Genomic DNA, 5,755 nt, shown 5'->3' on the forward strand with positions numbered 1-5,755 from the left:
AATAGCAATGAAAATTATGTTTACATTAAAAGTAAATGTCTGGGAACTACATGGTGAAGTTATAAAAATGGTTAGAAATTCATCAGATAGGGCTTAAATATAAGGACAGAAGACCATATCTAAGAGCACTGTTATAAGAATTCAAGTAATTACCTGAGTATATACATTTTGATATATTAAATGTGTAAATAAAATTTTCACATTATGTTATATGGATTAGATTGGATTTGAATTTAATGAAAATAATGTTACAGCTTATGTACTGGGACAAATTTTATAGAATTAAAAACAATAAAAAATAATAATGGTAATTATAAGATATGAGTGATTTATAAAACCATTCTGATCGAATCAACAGATCATTAATATAAGGTAGGCTGAAAACGTCCTAGAAATGAAATTTTCTCATATCAATTTAATAGAAAATTTTACCAGAAAATATAATATATTTGCTTTATAGTATTTTCTTTTCCTCTCTTCCCTTTCATGCCTTCACTTTCCTTTTTATACATGCAAGATTTCACATTCATCATACTCATTCCTCGGGAAAAAATGTCAATTTCCTTAATTCAGTGTTTCTTGACCTTGACACTCTGAACTAGATCATTCTTTGTGTGGGTGTCACTCTGTGCATGTTTAACACCCCTGGCCTCTGTCAACTAGATCCCTTACCACATTCCACTTTCCAGTTGTGCCAAACAGACATTGACATATGGTCACTGGCACTGGGGAAGAGTCACCCCTAATTGAAAAGTATGTTCTAATCCATTCTTCAGGATGATTATATCATGGTTGTTCAAAAAGTTGTTAAGTAAATCTTAACTGAAAAATAAATATGCTTGAGAGTTTATCTTTAATTTTGTTGAGATTGATCAAAAGGGCAAGTAGCCAATAAAATAACATGTACACAAATAGATGGCTCTTTAAGAAGAAAATCCAGATAATTAATATACATATAAAAATAGTTTCAATGACAGGAACATGGAAATAAAGAATAATGATATTTATTTTACTAATCACATAGACAAAATCTAAAATTATTAGAAAAACATGGCCCACATATGACCACTGCCAGTCATAGAGTGATGGAGATTTTTCATACATTATTGTCAATGCTTTGCTATAGATTATTGGAACAGCATTGCAAGCAGTGCTATGAATAGAAGTCAGTCATGTGGGAATAATTTCATATTTACATAAATGTGGATGATGAAATGATTTGAAATCTAGGTGAAAGTTAGATGTTCAATCATGGAGAAATGGCTATACCAGCATCTCTCAGGGAACTCGAATCTATTCATCATAATTTGCTTCTATATACTTTCTCCCTCTGTAGGCCTTCAGAAAAATTTCACCTCCATTCCATTGTGCCTGGATTAGTGATCTGAAACCAGTGATAAGTAAACAGGATCGATTTTTCCTTTTCTTTGAGTTGTTGATCATATTCAGAGCCATTGGATCCCATTGCACTTTGCTTAAAGAGATCATGGCATTTTGTCAGTTCTACAAATTCTTCATATACAACTTTACTCTCTTTTCTGGAAGAAAAATGTTGCATTTCTCTCTCAGTGCTTTGTAGTGGCTACTGTTCTTGTAGAGTGAGGAACATGTCAGAAGGTGAAAACTTTCTCATTCCCCAAAACCTACAAAATTATTTTCTTTTAAGGTAAGTTGTAAGTTTCAGAGTTTGGAGCTTTGATTAGAGCCAAACGCACATGTTCCTCAGTGAATCCAAAAATTATGGAAGATTTTTTAAAAATCAGAACACTGGAGAAAAAAATGGAATCAGTGTCAAGATACACTCTCACTCTTTAATTTTTGAGGATTTTAAGTCATTTGTGAAAATACACATCTATGCTAATAGATTTAGTCTAACTGCCTAAATAATCAGTATTTTATGTAGAAAAGTATCAAGATTAATTCTTGAGAAGAATCCTAGTGATTCTTAAGCATTGCTTCTTTATCTTTCTGTATCAATATGTTTTCTTAATGTTTTTAATTACAAAGATTATAATCTTTTTATTTCCTATGGGTGTCATAAATAAGGGAGCAACTGATCCAAATTTCTCTGTTTAAAATGAAAAAATTGTAAAGGATAGCAATATAATGGTTCTTAGTTTTTGTCTTATGAATTTCTTCATAATGATAATGCAGCTATTTTACTGTCCACTTATGACTTATCTACTTATCACTTCATGGAGATAATAAAAAAAGTATTCCTATATTCCTCTCTATCCTCCACACTTCATACTATTTATACTTTTTCTCTTACACTCCTCGTGTATGTTCTTCTCTTATAACTCCCCTTGGTAAATTACCTCCTACACAACAGTAGATTAATTTTTAAAAAATAGTTCTATGCTTGACATCCTTTCTAATTCAGAACACTTACAAACATCCCTGTAAAATGAAGATTAAATCCTTTCTTTTGTCTTTAAATAATACCATAGATTGGCCCCAATTTACTCTTCCAGATTAATTCATTTATTCAATTCATTCTATGTATCTATTTTCATTGGCTAACAGACATCGATTTTATTTCTATCACACTAAAGGGTTAACATTCTTTTTAATAAGAATGAATTACAGTTTTTTATAGCCAGAGTTAGAATTTTATCTGAAATGTAATATGTTAATTGATTTTTTCCTTGTTTCAACTTATTTACAGATTACTTTCTCATAATGGTTATCTGATAATATTGATTGCAAGACAACTCTCCTACCTCCAAGTTCTAAGCAGTTTCTTGTTTTTTTTTTTTATAATTTCAGATTATATTCTCAATGCTTTCAAAGCCCAATGGTGATTTTTAAAAAGAAATTAAACATGCTTTCACTGAATTTTAGAAAATCTATACAATTCAAGCTAATAAAATATTTTATTATACATAATAAAAGTGGTGTTTAAAAAAAATTTCCAGGCCCAGATGTTTGCAGGAGTATGTGAGGAACAGATTTCACTCAAGTATAAGAAGCAAAATTCTATTGAATGAAATCATAAATTCACCCAACTCCTTATAGTAAATGCTAACATTCACCACAGGTTTGAAATCTCTGTAGTATTAATATATCAATTTCTTAAAATATTACAGACATGCTTATGATGCATAGGAAGATGGAAAGACTTGAGACTGTGACTACACACCATATGTACGCCCAGCTTTCCTAATTTACAACCAGTTAAGAATTACAATATCCAAAGAAAGTATTTTAAAATAATATGTGACTCACTGTTAAGTGATTTTTCTACTCAAGTAAATAGGAAAGTTTGCATTTTAATGTTACACTGAATTTCAGTACATTTCAATTCAAGGAAAAAAACTGAGACATGGTCATGAGTTCAGGATTACATATATTATGATTTGCCTCATTATACTATATTTGTGGTTTTATGATAAAAATAACTCAGGGACATATGGAATTCAAGCTAATTTGCATAACTGTCACAAGAAAAAAGCATTAAATGGATTTATAAGATAAGTATTTTCATTTAATTTCAGAATCTCAAAATAGCAATAGACCTTGGCCTTGTTTAAAAAAGAGTTTAAACACTGAGCTAGTTGAATAACCTCACTGAAATATTTAGACACAATTGCTGTAGAAAATGCTTTCCCTTTAATATCAATCTTACATAAGTGGAAGAGGTGAAGGGGAAAAGGTAGACAATTTCTTTAGCAGCATATAAGGCTAAGTCCATCAACCACCTTACTCTACAATGTCTATTACTGATCCCATTAAAAAGAATTTGGCTAATATCAAAAGTTACTCATTTCATAAGCCAAAAGACAACAGTTTTAGGGTTATACTAAGTAAAATATTTTTGTAATACTTCAAAAATTTTAACCCTAAACTAGAGGAATCAGCTCTTCATTGTAACAAAGAAAGGAATAACAGAAAGTAATAGACATTTAAACTAAACTCATTTATTTCAATCCTCTTCAAACAAAAGTAAAGAAAATAATGGTTGATTAGCTAACTTTTGTGCTCTAACGAAACTAATTAATTACATTGATTTTAAGTGGCAATAGCCCATGTGATTGGGCAGCTTGACAGTTCTGAACACTTGCAGTAATTCTTTTAAACGCAAAGATTACTAAAATGATCCAGACATGCAATGTTCATCTTATGCGTTCTGCATTTCTTTGTCAATCTTGTAGCTAAGGATCTTGTTCCAATCAATCTTAGTATGTGTAACTGGCAACTGTCGACATAAGGTCTTGAAAGTAGTGTCCGAAATTGTCTGGTAATTCTCACTGATGGCAGTCTGATATTCATTTTCTGCAGCTTCTACAATCTTTATTAATTCTTTTGCTGTTTGCACTTCATTAGACACTGTTAGGGAACCTTGTGTATCTTTATGACTCACTAGCTGAACATTTCCATCTTCATAATAATGAACCTGAATTTTCAAGATGCCAACTACCTGAGTGGTTGAAGGTGAGACTGTAAATTTCCACTCTGACCTCCAAAGACCATTCCAAAAGTTTTTCGCTTGGAACTGATGGCTTTCTATGCATGCAATAATGGTTTGTTGTCCATCTATCTTTTTACCGTATACAGTGCAGACCCTGTTTGGGTAATGTTCTTTTACATATGCTCGTAGTGCAGTTTCTACAAAAGTTCTCCATGATTCAACTGCATTTTCTGCTTCATAGAGTCTTGGATCAGTCGCTTCCTTTCTTAAGTGATCAAATTTGAAACAGATTCTGTTTTTTGGGTACAAAAACTTTCCATTTCCCAAGTCGCCATGTTCTGTTATCAATACCTGATCTTCGTAACCTTCAATCCAAGTAAACTGATCCAAGTTACACTGTGCAAATGCATGGGTCGCTCCCTCTCTCAGGAGATTATCATTATTAAGCAGTAATCGAACATCATTAAAAACCTCATTAAACTCTCCAGGAGGGGCATGAATGATGAATTTTTCTGCTATAAGTACCTTCTCCTCATCAGACAACTGTTCCTCCAGATCCGCCATCTTCCTGCTGGCGACAAACCGTGCGGTGGTGGCAGCAACCACCTGACTTCCCCCTTTCCACGCGGTCCTATAAGGGGCACGCCCCCGCCAAGGGAGGGGCAGGACGTCTAGGCTACTGCGCATGCGCACAGAGGCGCTCCGGCCCTTCAAAGGCTGGGAGAGGGGGTTGTCTCCTATCGCCTGCTGCAGTCTTGTCAGCATCGGGTATAGGTTTCTTTCTCCAGCAGTGGGCCAGATGGAACAGCAAGCACATTCTGCGCCCTTGATAATGTTTCCATCATAGGCTTGGACTCTGACTCTGCCAGAGTTTGTAGAGGTTTCAGTCCATAATTGGCTGGCTCCAAGGTAGGGTGGCAGAGGGACAACAGTTCATGGCGGTGGAAGACAGCAAAAGCAACCAAAGACCTTCTCTAAGCAGTTTCTTACAACCACTTTTGCGACTTATGGTACTTAACATTTTAATAGTTGATCTTTATGTACTAGCTTTCTAGTGTTCTTGTTACAGATAAAGAGAGTAACTCCCATCCATACTTTATATAACATATATTTGAAAACATTAGTTTAAATAACTAATAAATAGATTGCTTAGCTATTTATATCAAATCTCAGTCTCTTTTTGGGTGGAAGGTAAAACAATATACTCTGGTCCTATGATTTTATATTGCAATTTGTTTTACATTTCTGCTTTGTTCAGAGTGACTCTAATGAACTTATTTTCTTATTCTGTGCTTTTTTCCTCTTGTATATTTTAGTACAGTACATTAGGGCACCATGATCATG

The 5,755-nt window shown here is 33.4% G+C and overlaps 1 non-coding gene across 1 annotated transcript; it reads right to left on the reverse strand.

Moving 5' to 3' along the window:
- Positions 1-3,948: 3,948 nt before the first annotated feature.
- LOC101704722 (F-actin-capping protein subunit alpha-2) lies at positions 3,949-4,992 on the reverse strand. The gene has a single exon (XR_002386218.2). It is a non-coding gene; the product is annotated as an F-actin-capping protein subunit alpha-2 (transcript).
- Between the last annotated feature and the right edge of the window lie 763 nt (positions 4,993-5,755).

Source organism: Heterocephalus glaber, unplaced genomic scaffold (genome assembly GCF_053883595.1).
Source record: "Heterocephalus glaber isolate CG9 unplaced genomic scaffold, H.glaber_assembly_v1.0 deba00001586, whole genome shotgun sequence".
Lineage (NCBI taxonomy): Eukaryota > Metazoa > Chordata > Mammalia > Rodentia > Bathyergidae > Heterocephalus > Heterocephalus glaber.